This window comes from Gracilinanus agilis, chromosome 1 (assembly GCF_016433145.1).
Source record: "Gracilinanus agilis isolate LMUSP501 chromosome 1, AgileGrace, whole genome shotgun sequence".
In the NCBI taxonomy this organism is placed as follows: domain Eukaryota; kingdom Metazoa; phylum Chordata; class Mammalia; order Didelphimorphia; family Didelphidae; genus Gracilinanus; species Gracilinanus agilis.
Window position 1 is genome coordinate 301151320 of NC_058130.1, and position 26389 is coordinate 301177708.

Sequence of the window (26389 nt, forward strand, 5' to 3'; positions counted from 1 at the left end):
ATATATATATATATATATATACACATATATATATATATATACATACATACATACATAGATAGCTTTTCAGATAGAGGTTTATGTCTAAAATATATAGAGAATTTTGTTAAATATAGAATATGAGCCATTCTCCAATTGACAAGTAGCCAAAAGATATTTATATATCTTTCCAATTAAAATTCAACTTTTAATGTTAGCCTTTTTAAAAAGTTGTTATGAATTCTCTCCCTTCTTTCTTCTCATGCACCCTCCTTGAAAAGGCAAGCAATTTGATGTAGATCATATATGTGCAGCCATGCAAAAAATATTTCCATATTATCCCTGTTGCAAAAGAAAACTCAAAGCATAGTTAGGAAGCACAGTGGATGGTGTGCCAGGCCTGGAGTCAGGAAGACCTGTGTCCAAATCTGCCATCAGATACTTTCTAGTAGTGTGACCCTATATCACTTAACCCTGATTTCCTCACCCTTGCTGCTCTTCTTAAAATTCATACTAAGAGAAAAGGTAAGAATTTAAAAAAAAAAAAGAAGAAAAAAGAAAACAGGCCAAAACAACAGAAGAAAAATAAAAGTTAAAAAAAGTATACTTCGATCTGCATTGAGACTCCAGTCAGTCTTTCTCTGGAAGTGTGTGGTATTTTCCCTCTAAGTCCTTTGGAATAGCTATGCCATTAACATACAGTTAGTTGTTCATTGTACAAAATTGTTGTTACTGTGTACCATGTTCTCCTGATTCTGCCTCCTTCACTTTACTTCAATTTATATGTCTTCCTAGGATTTTCTGAAACCCTCTTGTTTATGATTTCTTATTTTGTTGTTGCTCAGTTGTTTTAGTCATGTCCAACTTTTCACGATCCCATATGGGGTTTTCTTGTTAAAGGTACTGGAGTGGTTTGTCATTTCCTTCTCTAGATAATTTTACAGATGAGGAATTGAGTAAGTGTCTGAGGTGAGATTTAAATTCATGGGGATGTTTTCCTGACTTCAGACCTGACACTCCATCCATTGTGCCACTTAGCTGCCGCATGATTTTTTTTTTTTATAACCAAACAGTATCCAATCACAATCATATATAACAACTTGTTAGCCATTTCCCAATTGATGACTTTCTCTTCAATTTCTAATACTTTGCCACCACAAAAAAGACCATATATATATATATATGTGTGTGTGTGCATATATATATATATACATACATAAATATATATGTATATATATATTTTCCTTTTTTAGAAAAAAATTCTCTTTGGGATACAGACCTAGTAGTGGTATTGCTGGCTCAAAAGGTATGTATAGTTTTATAGCCCTTTGGTCATAGTTCCGAATTGCTCTCCAGAATGGTCAAATCAATAAACAACTCCACCAACACTGCATTAGTGTCCCAATTTTTCCACATCCCTTATAAGGGAAAATCCTAACAGTTTTATTTTTCATAAGCTTGCCAAAGTGGGATAAAAGCAGAAGTCTTTTTCTTTTTCCTTTTTTCCCCTTTCAGAACATGAATTAAAAAGCAGTCACTGTCTAATGGGAGGAGTGAAGTACTAGACTTCTCTGCTTAGGTTATAGTACCTTCTCTATTACACTATTCTTATATACTTACAGATTCTTTTTTTTTTCCAAAGGAGTGAAGCCAATCATGATTATTAGAAGGTAGGTCACATCAAATGGAAGTGCCTAGAAAAAATTAATATTGCCTCCATTCTAAAGGTGGAAGCCACAGGAGAAAGAGGAAGAATCTTACCTCTCACTTCTTGGAACAGTTCAGTGGATTTTTTTTAAACTCCTTTTTACATCCTCATTGGCAAACTGTTACATGTTTATTAAGACCAGCTGACTTGTAAATGTCCTAATGTATTCCATAATGATAATGCTATAACTCTTTTCATAAATATATAAAAAGGATGATTTAAAGTTTTGGTAATTGAAAATTTTGTCTTTCCCTTAGTAATATAAATGAATCACTCTCTAGAAAATGTATCAAGGGAAAACTATGAACTCCTAATTAAAATTTTATTTTATTTTTTAAAAACAAAACAAAACAAAATTCAATCTAAGTCAAGTAATAATATAACTTAAATAAATTTAAAATCTCAGTTTTTTATATTTTTTCCTTTTCTATTTGGCTATATAATTTACTTTTTCTTTATTATTTTGTTTTATGACCCTAAAGTACTGAAAAGTCACTTCTCTGTTTCCAAAAAATGATAGTTTCTTAGAGAATGCTTATTTTTATCCACACAGAGGACCTTTTGTAGTTTCTGAGTTCCTCATCATATATAGATAATAGATTTTCACATCTTCATCCAATTCTCCAGTAGGCAGTTTCAATAACCAATCTATTCCCTAGAATCCCTAGGCATCAAATAACTGGTTCTCATGCTCAGCAAATGATAGAGATGAAAAGTTTTCCTCTTAAAAAAAGGACAAATTATTAAGCTATTTTACGTGCTGCCACTACAGTTGGGGTACTGCTGAAATACTCATTAAATTATCTGAGATCATTGACTCTTTGTGTTGTCCAAACGATTAGCTAAGACACATAGAATCAATCAAAGTTCTCTTCAGACTTCTTCTGGCTATTTTTACAAATACGACATAACACAATATAATTACTATAATATAAACATCCTTTTAAAAATCTGATTAGTATACACAAGTTTTTGTGGGCAGATTGTCTTTTGTTCTCTGTCCCCTGGCAACTCACTTAACACATGTTCATTCTTTTAGAATGTCTTCAATGTTAAGTGAAAAGCAAAGTAAAAAATGGAATCTACCAGGCCTAGAGATGAGAGGTCCTAGGTTCAAATCTGGCCTCAGACACTTCCCAGCTGTGTGACCCTGGGCAAGTCACTTGACCCCCATTGCCTACCCTTACCACTCTTCTGCCTTGGAGCCAATACACAGTATTGACTCTAAGACGGAAGGTAAGGGTTTAAAAAAAATGGAATCTGCTTACCTTTTATACCATTCAGAACATATTTGAACCCCATAATAAAACTATTTCAACAATAAGGAAAAAATTTAACTATTTGAAACATTCAAATAATTAGTACTTCTGTAGAACAATCTTATGGCTAGTTAAATGTGTTTAGCATTTAGATAGAACCAATGTATATATGCATATATCATATGTATATACTAATGATAACATGTATATATTAATGATTTTAATGGAATTATTTCAAAAATATTTACAAACTTTCTTACCTTCTCAAGCAAAGATGAGAGTAATGATCAATGATTTCTCCAGGGAAAAACCTCCCTATTCTGATACAAATTACAAACTCTTTTTAATTTATAGCCTTAGTTTGTTTACTGAGGCTCAGAGATTTTAAGTAACTCAACTATGGCCAATGTCAGGGACAGGACCTGAAAACTTTCAGACTCTGTCCATTATATTATGCTGTCCTCTTAAAATAAGGGGAACGTAATTTCTTTTCCTAATGAATCAGGATTATTATTAACATCAGTTATTATGCTATACTTTAATACTTATGAGCCTAATGAATTAAATAAAATTTTTTAAGTTTGCATTATGATTCCATGGTGTTATTTTTTTTTTGTTGTTCTTATGCTACTTTTGGTAGTATTTCTTTGTGTCTCTTCACTAATGGGCAACTATCTGTGAATTCCAGCTTTTATCTATTGTGCTTCATGATTCACACACTTCTCCACAATCTGCTATGGGCTCAGGAAATAAGAAAATAATTATTTATAATTAAAAATAATTTCTGCCAAAGTTCCCCTAAGGAAATTTCCTATGAGTGTAGTCTATGAACCTGAGATTATTGAAATAACTTTTTTTAGATGGCTTAGAATTGATTACTATTTTTAGACTGTTCCTAATAAATAAAAATGCCAGATAGGTGAGCTGTTATTGGATTTTTTAAATGATGCATATTATATATATATATGTATATACACATATATAATACACATACATTCATATAAATAAATATCAAAACACAACACTACAGGGAGGGGGCAGAGCTACATGAGTACAGACGACAGAATTTTGTTTCTTGTTGAAGTTGTTCTAAAACATCTATATTTTTTCTTTAAAAGGCACTTTTGAAACAAGCAGAAAGATTTCTCAATCATATATTTCATTTGGATTTTATTTAATACTTCTTGCAAGATATATATTCTATAATTAAGTTAAAGCCAATCACTGTCCCACAAATTCAAGAAGAGGCCCTTGTTGAAGAACAGGTGGTGACCACTTAAAGAAGGTCTAAATAAATTATGGTACCTGGATGTAATGAAATATTGCTGCACCATTAGAAATAAAGAACATGATGAATCTAAAGAATAGTGAAAAAACACATATGCTGATTCAGAGAGAAGTAAGGAGAAATAGGAAAGCAATATATCCAATGACTACAACAGTGTACTTGGAAAGAATGCCTCAACCCTGAACAATATATGATTATAATGAATAAGATTGAGACCACAGGAAAAATAAGTATAAATACCTCCCAAAGAACCTTTGCATAGTAAGGCATTGAGGGACAAAACCATCAAACTCTGGGCTCCAGCTCAGGGTTGTAAGATTTTAAAGTAGAACCAAAATTATATTAAAATGTAATTGGGAAACGTTTATCAAAATAAATAAAAATAAAAAAAAAACAGTATAGACGATGTCAATTTGTGGTTTTCTAACTCAGTATGAAGGCAAAGATTCATTTCTATTTCAGTTTGACATCACAAGATTGTGAAACGTTACATAATCTGCCTTTGCTATATTCATTCTCTCTTCCCTGTTACCTTTCACATATCTGCTGTATTTTTTCTAGTTCTGATTTTCAGTAATAGAGTACTGAGATTTCAGTAATAATTATAATATTCTATTTGTACTAGGTATGGTAACTAACTCCCCAATAGTTTCATTTACTATTCCTGTGACTTTTCAAAGCAAACCAAATATCCTTCCTTGGCAAGCAATCCCTTATAGGTACTAACTCCTCCTGTTGAAATAAAATTCCTTAAGGATAAGAGACTGTCACACTTTTATATTCATATCAGCAGCAGCACTTAGCTCAAAGTTCATATAATAAATGCTTAATATACAGCTTTTCATTTATTTATACTGTTGGATTCAGCTGTTTTATCAATTTGATTAAATTGATTTCCTCCCCTCTTCCATCCCAATTTTCTATTCTTTGTTGCAAGGCGTTGTCTGGTGAGAAGGATATATTTAGAAATGAATGGGATAGAACATCAAAAGATATTAAAAAAAGAAAGGATGTTAACTTAGTTTATATCTTTCTAGTCATGCAAATTAACACTTTATACTTTTGAGTATAATCTGAAAATGATTCAGAGATCAAACTGTATTAGGTCAACGAAGTTGTACTTAAACCATTTAGGAATCAATGTGTCAAAGAAAGGAACCTTGTGGTTTTTAAAAATAATAATGCTGGAGTAAATTTGCATCCTATTATTTCCATATTAAGTCCCTTAGGTCTTTGTAATGACTCCACAAAGCAATTCCAGATGAGTTAGACTTGGGAAAATATGCAGAGACTGCTGCATTTCCCAGCAGTACCAGCAATCTTTTACCTGTACAACTAAATGACTGTGACACATATCAAGAACTTCTTGGGGCTAATAAATGGCATACTTCTTTAACAAATGTCAAAAAGAAGAAGATAATGACAAAGAAGAAAATAAAGAAAAAAAGAACATACATACTATCCTAAAAAGCAGATCTAGACTTTGTTTTAATAAAGGCTTGAGATGAAAAACACTGTCACATTGCCATTCATGTCTTGTGTTTCACATAGCATTGTACTTAATCTCGGCCCATGACTGCCACTTTAGATGTTGTATGTGCCTTTGCTGCCCCCTTAAGACAAGTAAACATTAATAAGAAGTGAGCTATAACCTGTGTTTTCTAGAATAAGACTATTCAGATAGAATAAATTTTCTTTCATCTCTCTTCTACTATTGCACAGTGATCATAATAAGGAAAAGACTTACTTTAATTTTTTCAGACCTTAAATTCTGTTCCATAATCACTGAAAAAAATTAGTTTAAAGTTCTGAAAAAAAATCAAATTTCACGCTTCTTCCACTTTAGGTGCAAGGCCCAGAATCTCAGAGTAGGTACTTTTACTTTCACTGAATTTTTTAGGTGTCTCTAAGGAATGAACTCTCAGTAATATTATTTTGCTAGGCATGTGAAAAAGAGAATTATAGCATATGTATGAAATCACAAAAAGCCTGGTTACAAAATGAGAAAAGGACTATTAAAATAGAGTAGGCTACTTAAAAGTATAAGTAAGAACCCAGGTTTTTTAAAACCTCATTAAATCTGGTTAAATTAAAAAAAAAACTACATGAACTCCCAAGCAAAAAAATAGTTTTAAATTTCTTCTAAACTCTTTCTTTACACATATAACCAACATTTCCTAATATTAAAACTTTTGCAAATAACTGAAATTAGGATTTAACAATTGAAGCTATTTGGTCTTCCAGAGACACAACAGTAAACTCACTGGTCCCAAAAAGTCATAAAAATAATTTTATTATAGAATATATTTATCAAAACAAATAAAATACTTTTGTTGCTCACTAGTCAATAAAACATGTCTACTATGTTTGTAAGCCATTGAGCTACTTGATCTAGGCACCTCTTTAAAAATGTTTTTTTTAAAGAATATTGGACAAACTCAAACAACCAATATTGAAGTTCTCTGGAGAATTTAAATGATATTCTGCAACATGTAATTATAGATAATGACATATTAGTGAAGACTACAGATTACTTATATTCCCTTTCCAGATCAAGAATGCAAATTTCATTCTTAATACAAAAATAGGAGTATGTAACAAAAACTTTCCTGACTCTTTTCCTACTTTATTTTTGCTGAAGAATCATAACTTTGAAAAATGTTTAGAGGCAAGTATTATAATGTGTTGTACAACAGATAAGGAACTTTTATCTCTCTCTATATATATATAAACACACACACATACACACAGTTGTTTTGTTTGTAGCTACATGATTCAAGAGTAGCTAAAAATACTGCGTGCTATTTAAACCATAACATCTCTTCCACTCTCTCCTTTCCAAATTTTTATTGTTCAAATCATCAATAACCTAATAAGTAAGGAGAAAAGCAATTCTGACTAATGTTAGCAGAATTTCAGACTATATATCCATTCAGAGAGACTTTCAAGTGGAAAGAACATTTTCCCAAAGATTTAGATTTAACTCTCAAATAAGGTAGATTGCTAGTTTTATGACCTCGAGCAAATAACTTCTTTCTGAGCCTCAGTTTCTTCAGCTGTCATTCAGCAGGTTGGACTTGCAATCTATCAAGTTCATTCCAGCTCTGAACTTTCAGCAATTCTATACATTTATCAGTAAGACTCTGAGTCCACGTACATGAAGAAGGATAAAGGGAGGGGTAAACAGAGAGGGTTGTGAAGGGAAGAATATATAAGGGTCTAGAAAGACTATTTCATTCATCACAGGGATTGAACCTGATAGGTGCCAAAGGGTCAGGGCAAGCCTGATTCATGTTGGTGATAGGGGGCAATGGTGGAAGTATCACCAACTTGAATTAGATTTGTCCTGCGTTCTCATACTTTTTAGGTTCAATTCCTGTGGTGAAATTCCTATCTCCTTACTCCCTTCATTGCCCCTCTCTTATCATGTATAGATGATTAAAACCAGCTGTCAGAGGTAGGCATGCACAGTAACCACAGGCAGGCTTTGATTTCAAGTAAAAAGCTATAACAATTCTCTTTTTCCAGGCTGCACTGACAACATGAGAGCAATCAAATGTGCCAGCTGGGAAGCTCACCTCACTGTGAGTCAACTGACCAGTTCAAACCGTATGTTTCCTTGAAATCTCTTGCTGAGCTGTCCAGATTTGCACTACTCAGCCCAAATCCACAAACTTGTCCACTACTCTCTGAAATGAAATATTGTCCTTTCTGGACAGAACCAAGTACAGAATCAATGTGTCATGTTTTACAAAGAAATTTTACTTAGCTACATTTTTATATATATACAGTTATGCTTATCTGATGCATAGCAGTAACTAATGCAAATTAAACAGATGTTTTTAAAATGGAGGCTAGAATGTATATATAAAATGCATTATTAGAATAAAAGTAATTTTATACATTGCTGTATGTAAATTTAACATTTACATGTAGTTAAAATATTTCATTTTTATCACTAGAAAGGTTTTATTTTTCTTTTTTTAATTTGTATTTTGTCTGCTAGGATTCAACATATATATTTTTAATCTAGTACTTTAAATGAATAGTGGACTATTACAGTAAAAAAAAAGGTAATGCTATTTTAAGTAGATTTAATAAAATATCCAGAAAAACGTGAAGCAGAAGTTACACTATAATATATTTTTTCAGACCAAACCAAGTATATTGCATTTATTTACAGATGCCACATCATAGGAAATTATTTACAACACAGAGGGAGTGTTCTTAACCTAGGATCCATGAACTTTAAAAATATAATTTAATGTATTTCAATATAATTGGCTTCCTTTGTATTCCTATGCATTTTATTTTATGAATGCAAAACATTATTCTGAGCTGTCTACAGATTTCACAAGTTTGTCAAAGGGTACACGAAACAGAAAAAGTAAATATGGATTCCCCATCTCATTCCTACTTTCCTATTAGCAATTAAGTTTTTAGAAATATCAATTCACATTTGTAATATGATATTTTCAAGTTTACAAAGCATTTTCCTCATAAAAACCTTTGCAATTTTTATCCCTATTTTATAAATGAGTAAACTAAGGCTCACAGAGTTTGTGATTAGTCCAGAGTAACACAAGTTTTATCAGAACTGGGTCTTAAATTCAGATTTTTCAAACTTCAAAGCCAATGCTGCTTCCATCATATTAACATTATTTCTAATTTTACTTAATTAGAAGATACAAATTTGATTATTTACAAAATATTGCAGAATGAAAAAAATCAGCAAGAATAATACACATGTGGTCTTAAGATTTAGAAACAAAATCTAAGTGAATTCTACTGGTAGTATTTTTGTCTATTTTGATTTCAATGCTGTACATGATCTTGGTGCTATTGATAGTAGACAAACAGTTGGCTCTCCATATATGTTGCCAAATTCAAGATTGTACTAATGAGATTCGTTTCTGAATATATGCTCCATGATTTTAGAGTATTCTGTAGAGAGAAGAACAGATCCTTCCACATAAAATTTTGATAACTGACAACTGAGCAAAGTGTGACATTCTTTAATATCTCCCAGTCTGACATTAAGGGAGATATTTTTTGTTTTGTTTTGTTTTGTTTTTGTTTGTTTATTTGATATACAGAAATGTTCAGAACATCTTTCCCTTGACTCTTATTTTAAAGGAAAACTTTGAGCTTCTGAGTTCAAAATATTAATACTTGCTAGTTGCTCAAAATGGAGGCAGGTTACAAATTGGAAATCATTTGGTTGATGGTGCCAAAGGTCATCATTTTCCATCAATTGGAATTAAGTTCTGATTTCCATTAATTTTATATTCAGTCAGTATATAATCTGACATCATTTTGCTCAAGATCAAACTTCTTTTTTCTTTTTCCTTCTTTTTAAAAAAGTGCTAATGTTCTGAAAGCACAGGTTTGCTTTATTCCCCTTGTCTTTTTAGGTTTTAATTCTCTTTGCTACAATAGTTGAAATGACTTTACCTTATGAAAATGAAACACAAGACAGGCTCAGTATATAATTCACACTGAGTATGGTAATTGAACTTAGATTCTCATACTGTTCTAATTATATAGAAACAATGTTCCCACTACCAAAGAAAAAGAAGAATCAGAAAAGAAGGTATTTGCTAGAACTAGAGAAACTTTGCTGTGTTTATTTCATCATTATCATGATCAGTAACTGGCATCTAATGTTCCCTGTATTCTTGGCACAGTTGTAGTAAAACAGAAAAAGTAATTTTAAAAGACATCAACTTCCTCTTTATAGTCTAATATAGACATTTTGATGGGCATAAACACTGATCCAAAAAGGGAGGATTGGGCAACAGATAATGGAATAATGGTCAAATGTAAATACGTTTTATTTTATTGCAATAATTTAAAAATAAATGTATTGCTACCAAGATCTTTAAATTCAGATGTTCCAAAATGAGGATAGACCCATGGAAATCAGGTTTGATTAACGAAGGTTAAAAAAATCTCTGACTTAGGGGCCAAAGAATGTTTCAGTTGGCTGTAGGCTATTTCTAGATTAAGAAAATTCCTGGTATAAACTGGAGACTAAGATGTTAACCCAGCATATTGATTCTTATCTAAAAATATTTTCTCTATGTTAACTCTGCCCTAAATTAGAAAATCTTTTATTAGACAGTTGTCCCAGATTCACAGTATTCTTCAACCTGATAGTTCCAGCTTTCACATATCTATTCTTTTTTTTCAAATTCCTGTAACACCAATGGTTTGTGCCAATCATTTTTCACTCATCCCTCACTGTCCTTCTTTACATTGATACTTCATGTACTGCCTCACCCAATTGAACCAAAAGTTCCATGAAGACAAGAACTTCTTCTGGTTTTATATTTAGAATATTGGATTTATATAAATAACAAGCTATCTGTAATAGAGTTTTAGAGCAAGGGTTTTGAGTTTCTGTGTGTGTTCCAGATACTGCTTGGGAAGTATTATAACACCTATCAATTGTCTAATAATGTTTGATATGCATAAAATAAAATGCATGAACTAGGATAAAAGGAATCAAATATATTGAGATACAGTTGTTGCAACATTAATAGAAGAAATTGTCACTGACCCCAGATAAAAATATTCCAGTAGAACACTTAAATAACTTCACCAGAGTCATACATAAACCAAGTTCCAGAGGCAATATTTATCATAGGGTCATGTATTTAGAACTGGAAGAAACCTCAGAGATCATTGTATCAACCTAATTTTATAAATAAGGAAACTAAGACACAAAAACGTTAAATAATATGCCCTCTTTCACACTATAGGTAAGTGTGTAAGAGGTGTATAGAGCACTAAGCATGGAATCAGGAAGAAATTAATTCAAATTCAGTTTCAGAGGATTATTATTTGAATGACCCTAAACACGTTCTTTAACTTTGGTCTATTTTTAATTTCCTTAACTATAGAAAGGGGATAATAAAAACCATCTATCTCTCAGGATTGCACTAGGATCAAATGAAGTAAAAGTAATATCTATTATAGACATGGCACAGTGATGGTTTCAAAACAATCATAAATCTTGTTTCCTTCCATTCTCCAAGTGTTTAAGGGAGCATTTTAACTTGAGAGACTTCCTTACTCTAAAAAAATAGTACTCTATCCATAGTAACACATCACTTCTGCTTAATAACTATTTGAAGAAGAAATGGATTCAAGGAATCAGAATGCATACAATCATATAATTTGAGCTAGGAAAAAATAAAAGCCTCACAGAAATTGAGTCAGGAAACCTTGAATTCAATGCTTGCTTTAGATATATTAGCTGTGTAATCATGGACAAGTGACAACTTCTGTCTGCCTTAGGTTTCTCATCAGTAAAATGATGATAATAAAAGCATTTACTTCCTAGGATTGTTTTTGAGGATAAAATGAGATAATATACATAATATACTTTGCAAACTTTAAAGCACTATCATTATCACAATTATCATATCAAAGACCCTCTTTTTTCAGATGGGAAAGCTAAAATCTGGTCAAATGCCTGACATCAAGATAAAAGGTCTAAAAATTAAATCATCTGACTCCAAGGCTAGTTCTTTCTCCACTGTTCAACACTTTAGGTACTATGTGATCATCTGGATGAAATAATTTGCAAAGCTTAAAGTCCTATGTAATTTTCACTTTGTAACTTTAGTAGCAGGCACCTTAGAAAATCCATTGCTTAGGATAAAGCCTGGCATATAAATAAGTGTTCAATATCTTTTTAATTGATTGGTAAATTCAATGATAGCAAAAGTATCTAAATCCAGGTATAATAGTGGCTCATATATATTATTAAAAATTCTCTCATATTGTACCATAGTTAATTTTTAAAACATATATATAATTCTTTTTAAATTAAAACTTATTGAGAACTATGATTAAATGATTTTTTTCAAAAATTGCTATTGAAATAGATCTATGAGAATCATTTCAATTAACTTGTAAACTAATTCAAATGATCCTGCCAGAGATAAAAATAGTTCTTCAAATCCCTTTGTATCTATAGTAGCAATGACAAAAGCACTTAAGTCCCTTCTTAAAAAATATTTGGTAAAATTTTTCCTGGCTTGTGAAATTCACAATAACATTTCCAATGTTTATTGGAAACACCACAAGCAATTAAACAGGAAGCATGAGGAAATGAAGCTTATTAGGAGCATTAATGCACATTTCTGCTCTGTGTCGTTAATATGAAACAGACTGTGAGGTGAATCCACCCAGAACCAAGTATTGTGGTATAATCCATTCCAAAGGTCCTTTGTTGCTGTGTTGAGTAGGTCAATTTATGTAAGTCTCTTTACAAAGAAAACCTTAAGATATTACTTTAAATATTTGCTACACATATTGCCAAAAAAACCAAACACATTTGCTTGAATCACAGTAAGACATATAATAGAATAATGTGGAGTTTAGGGCATGACCATTTTATTTGTAATGAAGACATCCATGCAAAGGTTGAAAGTAAAAGGACAGGAAAAACTTTGAGGATAAATAGAGTGAGTTAGAAAATGCAATTCAGCTCTGCAACTAATCACTGCTATTTTACTTGTTATAGGTAGCTAGGAGAAGGTTGAAAGATTTTTTAAAAATTATTTTTATTCATTCTATTAAAATATTTCCAATATTTCCAAATTTATCTTCTTTTTGATATTTTAAGAAAATTGAGTTCAAATTTTTTTTCCTTTAACTCCCCACCTCCTCCCCTTGCTAAAGCAAACCTTTTGATATTAAATGTACTTGTGAAGTGATGAAAAATATGTCCACATTAGTGAGATTGCAAAAGAAAACCCAAGTAAAATGCAAATAAAGTGTAAAAATAAGTTTTCTTCAATCACAATTACTATTACTTTGTACAATTTTCTCCTAGTTCTATTCCTTTTACGTTGCATGAATTTTTCTAAATTATTTCTTAAACCATCCTGTTCATCATTTCTCATATCACAAACTTGTTCAGCCATTCCCCAAATGATGGGCATCCTCAGTATGCAGTTTTTTACTACATACATACATACATACAAAAAATGAGTATTTGTGTACAAATCTATCTATTTTCCTTTTTTTGAACTCTTTGGTATACAAACCTGGGCATGTCTTGCTTGGTCTAATGATATACACAGTTTTACAGACTTTGCTCATACAGGTATACTTTCCACATCATATGGATTAGGGACTCTTTTCCCTTCCATAATCTGGAAAATTTACAGAAATGTTTTTGACCTTCCCTTTCTACCAGAGGTCTAATTTTTTTTCTTTTTCTTTTATAGACTATTTACATTACCTTATGTGCACTTATAAATTACTAAACTCTTTAAGATATCTATACATTTATAGCCTTTATGAGCCATCTCCTGATTTTCTTGTTCTATTCATAAACTTTAACATTTTACTCATTTTAACTGTAAAAGGGAAATTGTGTACATTATGATGTTAAACGATATAGGCACACACACACATATATATGTACATATATATACATATAAATAAAATGCATTTCTGAGTTTCTAAAATTTTTTCTATGTCTGCTAGCCTTCGTGTGTCATTTATAGCTTCTGCAAAACTCCCTCCAAATTCCCATTTAATTTGTTATGTTGACCCACAATATATTGAAAGTGCTCTGGGGAAAGTTGCAATGTGGAAAGGATGCCTATAGTTCTGAATTGTTCTCCAAAATGGTTGGATTAGTTTGCAACTTCACCAACAGTGTATGTGTTCCAATTTTTTCCATATCTCCTCCATCATTTGTTTTCTTTTTCTGTTATGTTAGTAAATCTGATAGATATTGTTATAAGGGGATAAGGGGAGATGGTATCAATATCAAGTAGTATCTCAGGGTTTTAATTCACATTTCTCTAATCAGTAGTTAGAGACCATGTTCTTTCATGTGTCTATTCATAGATCTGTTTTCTTCTTTAAATAGTTTGTTCATATCCTTTGACTATTAATTAATTGGGGAATTTGTGTATGTGTGTATGTATATGTGTGTGTGTGTATATATATATATATATACATACATACATATATATATACATATACATATATATATATATATATATATATATATATATATAAATTTGGCTCAGTTCCCAATATGTTTGAGAAGTGAGGTTTTTATCAGAGAAATTTGCAATAGAATTTTCCCCTCAGTGATCTTCTTCTTTTCTAATTTTGGCTGCATTAGTCTTATTTGTATAATAGCTTTTTAAAAATTTCATGTAATCAAAATTGTCCATTTATATCAGATGATACTGTCTGTTTTTTGAAAATAAGCTTTTCCATTATCCATAGGTCTCACATGTAGATTTTGTCTGAAAGGTTTTTTGAAGCTACCAGAAAAGATTTAAAACTTGTGTTGCTCACAGCAAACTAGCAGAAACAATGAGATTGTTTCTTCCCTGTCTTATACATTTCCATTTTATATTTCTCTTTGCATTCACACCTAAAAGTAGTAAGACAAAAGAATAAACTTTCTTTTATCTTCTGCATATGAAATTATATAGATCATTTACACCATACTAGGAATAGTAAGCCCAACAAAATTACAACAGTATGAGTTCTAGATGACATTAATTTTCAGCTGTGAACACCGTTAGACTACCCCCAGTTTTACATCCAGAAAATGTTGCCTCTTGTCTTCTGAAATTAATTTGTTCCATAAGTAGATGCACTCAAGTTTTGTGAAATCAGGATATTATTCTCAAATTAAGCTACTACTTTGAATAGTCTTAGAAGAAAGAAGGAATGGAATATTTTTGTGTTTTGATTGTGTGAATAATTAGTTTTAAATAGGTCTTCATTTCCAGACATAGTGAATTAGCAATATTTGACTTCCAACAAGACATTGTATTAGAAAATATTTTATACCACATTGTAGTTTCTTTGGCAAGTAGTACTCATTTGAGGATGAGAATATGAGATAGATATTCTCATCTGGCCAAACTTTCCATTCTGGTCATAATTTATATGTGTTATTTTAAATTTATTTCAACCAGATCAATCCATATCCATAAATAAACATGTCAGACATTTAAAATTATTATTAGTGGCAATAATAACTTACAAAAAATTTTGAATTTTCCCCCTAAGATCTCCTTAGACCAAACAGAATCATTATTTTTTTTCAGCTCTGACTTTCTGAAAAAAAAAGTTGTTTTAAGTTACATACAAGTTTACAATCTTTGGTTACTCAAAAAGAAATTGGTTTTATTCTCAATTATTCATTAACTACCAATATTTTCTTTTTATATAAGCAAACCGAGTCAGATGGTATTTATTCACTCTTCTGATCTAATTATGTACCTACATCTTAAATACCTGTAGAGAATAATTCGTTAACCACAGGAAAAAAAACCACTTAGTTCTGAGAAAGGAAGAATTAGCCTCCATATCTCATTGATAATTGCTGCAATCTTTCTATTATCTTTAAAGACCTGAACAGATTCACCATTTTGTTTACGTTTTAAGGCTTACTGATTTGTTATTCATTTCTGAATGGAGGCTAATTGATATTGACCCAAATGCCTTGTATATTATCATTGTCTAGGAAGGAAGTTATTTTAAGGGTAGTATATCTGGAATAAATTTTCATCTTTGGAGGCAAAAATCAATATACCAAGTCTGGGGGAAAGGCTACATCCTGTAGTTTGTTGTTCTTCAGAAAGGTGAGCTCGTGAAAACATGAGTTGAATAGGAACAGCATACGAATTTTTCTAAAGGACTCAAAGTGGTCTGTCAAGCATCTTGCTGCTTGACATGGAAACAGAATGACCTAAAGTATCCAGACTGAATACATCTTCAAAATCACATTCAATATCAAGGTGGCAAAGGTATATTTTTACACCTTAGGAATAGAAATGAAAAATCTAGGTCTATTTCAGGATTATTTGTTTCAAAGATATTCCTCCTTCACTCATATCCCCACTTCCAAAATTAGAGTTACTTGATATAATGCCACTTGATATGCATGCCACTCTCACGTGTGACCCCTTGAAAATGTCAAGTTTAAGGTATGTTGTAGGTCTGCATTAACTTAAAATCATAGTTTCCAAGCCGCTACCAAAATATTTATTTGATGAATTAGCCAGAGGATTTAGTGAATTAAAAATGAATATTAAAATACCTGAGTAAGAAGAGCAGCATTTGGACATTTTCCCACATACATGAGGTATACTCTCCAGTAAACAACTCATCAAGTTTTCAAGTGGCATACTTTTCCAATTGGAACCCCACCTACTATTGGTCTTATGTTGGGCATCATCAATTTCAGGTAGTATCTGCCATGAATCTTCCTCTAGATATGCCCTGGTGGCCTCATAATTCCTTCTGGATATTGCCCTGCTAGGCACACAGTTGTAGAAATTTACTGATTCTGGCTACTACCTTTACCCAGAGTCCTTAGCTCCCATAAGAGGCAGAATGGGCTTTATTTTCTCACTTCTAGTTTCAAGACCAGATAATTAGTTTCTATTCTTTTAGGGGAGAAATGCTTGTTTTCAACATCCAGAATCATACTGGAGAGAGCCTTAGTTACTTTTTCTTCATAAAGAGAGGAATCTGTCAGTTTTTCAGAGGCTTAACTTTATGTAACTTTTCTCTCTAGAGAGTTTTGCCTGTAGAGGCTAATCTTTTTAAACCCAGAATAATCAACCATCTCAGTAAACCTTTCAGGCATTTAACCAAGCCTTTGTATGGCATAGTGTTAGACATTCTCTCATTTAACTCTTTTATGGCAAAACTAGATTTTTATATTTTTATGTTTTGGGACAAAGAAAATTATCGAAATAAAATATTCAAAACACTACAAGAGGTGTGTGAGTCTGAAATACATCTTTGCCATGCCCCCCATCCCCAAATCCCTGATTCACTCATGAAAACAAATAAGAATTAGAGGAAATTAGAACACATTAGAAATTAGAAATTAGAACAGGTGGAGTAACTGTTAGCTCATTCTAGTTTTTGGTAAATGTAGTCAGTAAATAGATTCTAAGACTTAGCTGCTTTACATTTATAAATGCCAATTAACCTAATGCTTGCATGTGGCCCTAGAAGTTTCTTATTTGTTTTATGTTTGTTTTTATCTAGTGTATGTGTGTGTGCTTAGTTTAATCTACTTATAATTCCACACTTACTTTTTTCCCATGAGTACTTTCAAATATATTTCATCTGAAATTTTGGAAGATTTATCAATCAATAAGCAAAAATTAAATGCCTCTTATGTATCAGGTATTGTGTAAACACCGAGAATGCAAAGGAAATTATAAAATCATTCTTTAAACTTAAGAAATTGATTTGGGTGAAAACATAGGCATATATATGCAAAAACACTCAAAACAAAAGGTAATTTTCATTGTTTAAAGAAAGTGGCTAATAGCTATAGGGATCATGTGGTAAATGATATTTAAGTTAGGTTTTGATGAAAACTAAGAATTCTAAGAGCTGAAGTTGAAGAAGAAGTTCATTTCTATCCTTGGGGACAATTTGTAAAAAGATACAGAGATAAAAGATGGAATATTGTATATAAGGAACTGAATGTAGACTAGTTTGACTCTACTGGACAATATATGGAGAGGGGTAGTAAAAAATAAGCCCCAAGAGGTAAGGTGAATCCAGAAAATTAAGGGCTTTAAATGCCAAGTGTGACAACTCACATTTAAATGCAGAAGAGGAAGTCAGGAGAGCTTTTTGAGCAAGGGATATACATGTTCATACTTTACACATATCACTGGCAACATGGAGGATAGGTAGGAAAAATGAGAGTCTTGAAGCAGGAAGATGAATTAGACACTACCCAGTTCCTGCTGAGTGTATAACTATCATGTCATAAACGATAGTCTCTTCCACACAGATGACAAAGAGAGTTTATACTTGGTATAATTATAGAATCCTACAGCCTGAAGGGATATTAAGTAGTTTATTTACTCTAGGCAGGAATACTTCAGCCTTTTTCTGGTATTTTTGTAACCTTGCGTTTGTATAAACAAGTCAGATACACGTGTAACAAAGTAGTTCTATTCCTGAAGACCTAGGCATTTTCAGAAATTATCTGTTATAATAAACATGGAGTCTCACAGATATAAAAATACCTAAAGGTGATTGTAGTACAGTAGAAGAAATTCTAGAATCAAAGTCATAAGATTTGTGTTTGAGTCTAACTCTGGCACATATTTTGGGTAAGTTATTGGGTTTTTAGACTCAATTTCCACATGTGAAAAAAATTATAGCAATTCTCATTTTACATCCTCTATAAGATTGTTATCAGGAAAGCACTTTATAAAATATAAATCAACAGAAAAAATGTTATCTAGAATTATCATCATCATGAATGAATAAGAAATTACCTATTAAACTTCCTATTATTCTCTATTCATTGAGTATACGATTCTTTTAGAAGGTCACTGCCTGCTCTTAAATGGCTTAAATTCGTATAGAAGGAAACAACATTTAAAACAGAATGCTAACCAGGAAAGAAGAGTTTTGATCAGGGGAGTTAGTGGAAATGCAGAGGAGAGTTTATTGCTAATCCCCTTCTAGTAATAATTCTCATAATGATTATATCATAATTCTCAGAGCAAGCTGTGGAAAGGGTTATATGTATATGTGTGTGGGGGTGCATGCACCCATGCATGGGGGTGATGATGGGATGGCAGTTTCTTAATTTTAGAAATAAGAAAACTAATGCTGTATAATTTTCTTTTGGTCACATTTTAACAAAACCACAGACTCATATTAAAATGCATTTGTTGATTTTAAAGAAGTGTGGTTGTTTCATTAATTCAATTTCTTTATTTGTTTTCTTCATAGTACCTTCAGGTTATAACCGATGTCCTTGTTATGAAGTTATGCAAGAAAAAAAAACATGAAATTATGGGAATTATATTGCTTCTCTAGGCTACATTTAACTGCCACAAATAGAATTCATACAAGACCTAACACATAATGCAAAAATACTAGAAGGGTGTTTGGAGGACTAACACTTTGAATTGGAACTATTGCAGGACAAAGGTGAATAAAAAGAATGCCACACAAATAATCCAAGTTAGAATTTATTACCTTGTCAGTTGCCCATGGGAAATAAGTTTCCATTGTGACTGGAGAGAGAATTCCTACTATAAGGATGATATTAGAAATTAAGTCTTGTTGTATTAGTTTAGAGATAAGAAGTAGAGAAGCTGGCTTGAGAAAGAATTGGAGTTTAAAAAGATCTGAGACAGAGGGTCAGTTTGAAAAGTTGATAGTGTTTGTGGGAGGGGTAATGTTTTAATCTAATCAGTTTATAATTAATAATTGTTTTTCCACTACAAATCTGAATATTCTACACTTTTTTCCCCAAACTATAAAAACATAATTAAATATTGTTGAATAATCATCTGGAAATTTTCATATGTCCCCAAAGATATTTATAATAAAGCCCATCCCTAAATTAGTAAAACCTTAATAAAGTCATACTCTGAAAAAGAATCATATCAAGTTAAATATTAAACAACAATCATAGTTTTTGTTATTCTTATCATGTAACTTGATGAAATGAAGTCTTATCTCATATAAATCTTATATTCCCTTAGCACTGAACCCCATGTTCTCTACAAAGTAGGTAAGCAACAAATGCTTGTTATGTATGTATGTATGTATCATATTTGATCAAAGTATATATGTGTATAAATGTATATACAAATGTATGTGTATATATGCACATATGAAGCATCTTTATATGTATGCATAATATTTTATGGTTTAAATATGCTATATTCATCATCTTGTTTAATCTTCAAGTCAAAGTAGACAATGCAAAAATTCGAATTCATATGTTATAATAGAAATTACATTTTAGATATATTATATAAATGTTTCAAGTTTAATTTAGTCCTACAGAGTGTTAAAGCTAAAATTTGAATCCAGATTTCCAGATTCTAACTTCAGTGATACTTTCCTGATTGTGAAATAATGAAAAGAAATCTCCCAAAATTTCATAGAGACAACATAAGGATGATATATCTTGTAGAAGAACATGTCAAAAATATCCTGATTCTTTACCTCAAAATTCAAGAAATACAAGAAATTGTGAAGAACTCAGACCCCCTCCAAAACCCCAAACCTAACAACATGTTATTCAAAAGAATTCACAAATTTCTCTGAGAAAAGAAAGACCCTCTGCAGAAAAACTTCAAGCCATATTGTGGTTAAATCTAACAATTCTCATAACTAATAACAATCACTGCCAGCAACCAGAAGAAAGGCGTTCAAAGATAAAGGAGAGGAAATTTGATAATACAAAAATATTTGCCACACATCAGAAACCTTAAATGGGGATAGAATAATGTGTTCTGAAGAGACAGCAAATCAAAATGCAACACAAAGGCGGCAGCTGGGTAGCCCAGTAGAGTGAGAGTCAGGCCTAGAGACAGGAGGTCCTGGGTTCAAACCCGGGCTCAGACACTTCCCGGCTGTGTGACCCTGGGCAAGTCACTTGACCCCCATTGCCCACCCTTACCAATCTTCCACCTATGAGACAATACACCAAAGTACAAGGGTTTAAAAAAAATAAAAAAAAATGCAACACAAAGTGATATACTCTGAAAATCTGAACCCTGTCATAAATTGTAAAAGGTGTGCTCTCAATAAATGTGGCTTTTAAAGCATTTCTACCAAAACAAAGCAAAAATAAAAAATATATATATTTTCCTTATAAGTCCAAGATAACAACAACAAAGAGATGTAAATAAATATAGCAAAGAAACACAATAATAGAATAAACGTGGTATATGAGAAAGTAAAAAGAGAAAGTCACCTTTTCAGTTAAAAACAAAAAAACAGAAAAAAGTATAACTACAACATAAGTACTGTAAAAGTTTTATTTTTTTTCCAAAGGAGAAACAGAGAGGAAAGAATGAAAAAAATAAATCAGATAAACATTAATTAATTTTTATAATACTACATGTTCAGGAACATTTAAATTATCCCTACACCTGAAGTATTAATCTGCAGAACTTAGAGTACATAGGTGTGAGGATTGGGAAATATACCATAATCACATAAATAGTAAACAGTAAAGGGAAAATAGCTCTTAGAGTTTATCAAGAAAGCCTAGAGGAGAATTAGGTCAGGTGTTAAGGGGAGGGATTAAAATTGATAGGGAGAAAAAGAAGAAATCTTGATTCAGTAGTGGCATTAAATAACACTAAGCTGGACTGAGAAACATTCTATAATGGAACAGGGGGATCTTACAAGGATCTGGTGCTTTATTAGACTATGAAGACATAGTACTTTATCAGAGATATTTCAGAAGGAAAGGCATCATAGAATATGGAGGCCCCTGATATCTACAGAATAATAGGACATATTTACTAAAAATCATCATGGCTTAATATAAAACAAGTCATGTTATAATGAGAGTATTTAATTTTATTTTCTCTAAATCAATGATCCTAAAATACTATGAAAAGGTCATCAGACAAGCAAAGGAATAGATATAAAGCATATTTGTTTTTTAGCAAAGCCTTTGACAAAGTTTCCTATATCAAGCTTGTAGACAAGATAGACAGATGATATAGTCCAGAAGGTGGATTAAAAATAGTTTACCAGAAAAGAAATTATGCATTCAATTCAAATGTATATACTATGTGTCAAGTATTTGAAATTACTTATATGCTCAAAATGTATTAACACATAATTTAATAAAAAAATAAATTATGAGATGTAAACAACAATAGAATAATAGCAGGAAATATTAGAGTTCTACTATGGTGTTAATCACATTTACCAAAAAATGATAAACAAGTGAGAAATTATACATCTGAAAAATCATTGGAAAAACTAAAACTAAAAGAAATGTTATGTCTTCTAAATTGAACTCTAAAAAAATAGACATATTTCTCAGTACCATGTGGAACTTTAAAAATAAAAACCTTGTATTATAGCATAGAGATATTGCAAATCAATATAAATGAGGTAGAAATAATAAACACATACTCTACGGATCACAGCATAACAATAATAGTAATTAGATAGGAAACAACAAAAGTTATAAAAAAGACTATCAAAGAATAAATCAAGTAAATAATTTATAATTACATGAAAAAATGATAATTATGAAACAACATATGAATAGTCTTAAGAAAGCAAAACATCTCCCCATAAAAATACATTAACATAAAAATAAAGTATTCTATATTAAAAATTAGAAAGACAACAAAAACAACATCCAAAACAAAGCACAAAAGAGGAGATATTAAACATTAGAAAAGAAGAGAATCACCTAAAATCCAAAATGATTAGAGAAATGATCAACAAATGTCAAAGTTGATTTATTAGAAAGACTAGCTAAGTTAATAAAGCTTTAGCTAAACTGTTTAAAAAGAAAGAAAAATATATCAACAGCAGAGCAAGAAAACAAGATGAAACTACAAAAAAAGAAAATAATTTTAATTATTTGTACCTAGCCCATACAGTTATATTTTTATTTAAAGTTGAGAACACAAAAGAAATGCCTTTAAATGCAATATACTCAACAAAAGAGAAGAAAAAATTCAAGATTTTCAAATAATTCATTATCAGAAAATGAAATAAAACCTGGTATACAAGAATTAGCAGAGAGGTGGTGGGAATAATTGTATGTTCTTCATAGATACAAAAAATAACTTTATCAAACTTTTAAAGAAAAAAGTGTTAATATTAATCAAATAATTTTCAAAAATTAAGAAAAAAATCCCCTTTGTGAAACAAACATAATCTTAAACAACTCCAGTGGGTTTTACATGAATCATTTATAAAGACCTAATTCCATATTATTGATAGTTGGACTAGAGTTATAGTTTGGCATTTACATCCCCAATAATATCCCCATCAGCCGACATGGTCAAGCAGTTTTCTTCTGTGTTTCTCCTCCCACAGTTCTTCCTCTGAATGTGGCTAGTTTTCTATCTAATAAGTCACTCAGCATTGCTATGGATCCTTACATTGCTGCTAGTAGAGAAGTCTGTTATGTTCGATTGGGTCACAGCGTATCAGTCTCTGTATACAATGTTCTCCTGGTTCTGTTCCTTTCTCTCAGCATTAATTCCTAGAGGTCATTCCAGTTAGCATGGAATCCCTCTATTTCATTATTCCTTTGAACACAATAGTATTCCATCACGAACAGATACTGCAATTTGTTCAACCATTCCCCAATCAAAGGATATTCCCTCATTTTCCATTTTTTTGCCACCACAAAGAGCATGGGTATAAATATTTTTGTACAAGTCTCTTTGGGGTATAAACCAAGCAGTGCTATGGCTAGATCAAAAGGCAGATAGTCTTTTAAAGCCCTTTGGGTATAGTTCCAAATTGCCATCCAAAATGGTTGGATCAATTCACAATTCCACCAGCAATGCATTAATGTCCCAATTTTGCCACATTCCCTCCAACATTCACCACTTTCCTTTGCTGTCATTTTAGCTAATCTCCTAGGTGTGAAGTGGTACCTGGGAGTTGTTTTGATTTGCATTTCTCTAATTATAAGAGATTTAGAACACTTTTTCATGAGTTTGTTGATAGTTTTGATTTCTTTATTGGAAAATTGCATTGTCCTTTGCCAATTTATCAATTGCGGAATGGCTTGATTGTTTGTACAATTGATTTGACTCCTTATATATTTGAGTAATTAGGCCTTTGTCAGAGGTTTTTGTTATAATTTTTTTCCCAATTTGTTGCTTCCTTTTTAATTTTAGAAGCATTGGTTTTGTTTCTACAAAAATGTTTAGTTTAATGTAATCAAAATTATTCATTTTACATTTTGTAATTTTTTCTAACTCTTGCTAGGTTTTAAGATCTTTCCTTTCCCAGAGATCTGAAAAGTATGCTATTCTGTGCTCACCTAATTTACTTATATTTTCCTTATTTTTATTCAAGGCACTCACCCATTCTGAGTTTATCTTGGTATAGGATGTGTGATGTTGATATAGACCCAATCTCTCCCATATTATTTTATAATTCTCAGCAGTTTTTGTCAAATAGTGGGTTCTTGTCCCAAAAGCTGGGTTCTTTTGGTTTATCATAGACTGTCTTGCTGAGGTCACTTACGCCCAGTCTATTCCTTCTGTCTCTTCGCCAGTACCATATTGTTTTTTTTTTTAATTTTATTTATTTATTTATTTAAACATTTATTAATATACATTTTTAACATGGTTACCTGATTCATGCTCCTCCTATCCCCTTCACCGCCACCCCCAGCACTCCCCCCACCCATGGCCAATGCGCATTTCCACTACTTTTGTCATGTGTCCTTGATCAAGACCAATTTCCAAATTGTTGGTAGTTGCATTGGTGTGGTAGTTTCGAGTCCACACCCTCAATCACTTCCACCCCGACCCATGCGGTTTTCATACAAGTCTGTTTATCTATGATCTCTTTGGGGTACACACCCAGCAATGGTATGGCTGGATCAAAGGGCAGGCATTCTTTTATAGCCTTTTGAGCATGATTCCAAATTGCCAGCCAGAATGGTTGGATCATTTCACAACTCCACCAGCAATGCATTAATGTCCCAATTTTGCCACATCCCCTCCAGCATTCATTACTCTCCCCTTCTTTCATTTTAGCCAATCTGCTAGGTGTGAGGTGATACCTCAGAGTTGTTTTGATTTGCATTTCTCTAATTATTAGAGATTTGGAACACTTTCTCATGTGCTTATTGATACTTTTGATTTCTTTACCTGAAAATTGCCTATTCATGTCTCTTGCCCATTTATCAATTGGGGAATGGCTTGATTTTTTATACAATTGCTTTAACTCCTTGTATATTTGAGTAATTAGACCCCTGTAAGAGTTTTTCGTTATAAAGATTTTTTCCCAGTTTGTTGTTTCCCTTCTGATTTTGACTACATTGTTTTTGTTTGTACAAAAACTTTTTAGTTTAATATAATCAAAACCATATAATTTACATTTTGTGATTTTCTCTAACTCTTGCTTGGTTTTAAAGTCTTTCCTTTCCCAGAGATCTGACAAGTATACTATTCTGTGTTCACTTAACTTGTTTATAGTTTCCCTCTTTATATTCAAGTCATTCACCCATTCTGAATTTATCTTGGTGTAGGGTGTGAGATATTGATCTAGACCTAATCTCTCTCATATTGTTTTTCAAATTTCCCAGCAGTTTTTGTCAAATAGTGGATTCATGTCCCAAAAGTTGGGCTCTTTGGGTTTATCATACACTGTCTTGCTGATGTCATGTATCCCAAGTCTATTCTATCTCTTAGCCAGTACCATATTGTTTTGATGACTGCTGCTTTATAGTATAGTTTAATATTTGGTACTGCTAGGCCCCCTTCCTTCACATTTTTTTTTCATTATTTCCCTTGATATTCTTGATCTTTTGTTATTCCAAATGAAATTTGTTATAGTTTTTTTCTAATTCAGTAAAGAAGTTTTTTGGTAGCTTGATAGGTATGGCGCTAAATAGGTAAATTAATTTGGATAGAATTGTCATTTTTATTATGTTAGCTCGACCTACCCATGAGCAATCAATGGCTTTCCAATTGTTTAAATCCAGTTTTATTTGTTTGGAAAGTGTTTTGTAGTTGTTTTCATATAATTGCTGTGTTTGTTTTGGTAGGTAGATTCCTAAGTATTTTATATTGTCTAGGGTGATTTTAAATGGTGTATTTCTTTCTACTTCTTGCTGCTCTAGTGTGTTGGAGATGTATAGAAATGCTGATGATTTATGTGCATTTATTTTGTATCCTGCAACTTTGCTAAAGTTGTTGATTATTTCTACAAGCTTCTTAGTTGATTCTCTAGGATTTTTTAAGTAGACCATCATATCATCTGCAAAGAGTGATAGCTTAGTTTCCTCCTTGCCCACTTTGATACCTTCAATTTCTTTTTCTTCTCTAATTGCAACTGCTAGTGTTTCTAGTACAATGTTAAATAATAGAGGTGATAATGGGCATCCTTGTTTCACTCCTGATCTTATTGGGAAGGCTTCTAATTTATCCCCATTGCATATGATGTTTGTTGATGGTTTTAGGTATATACTGTTTATTATTTTTAGGAATAGTCCTTCTATTCCTATACTTTTCAGTGTTTTCAATAGGAATGGATGCTGTGTTTTGTCAAAGGCTTTTTCAGCATCTATTGAGATAATCATGTGATTTTTGTTTGTTAGACTGTTGATATGGTCAATTATGTGGATGATTTTCCTAATGT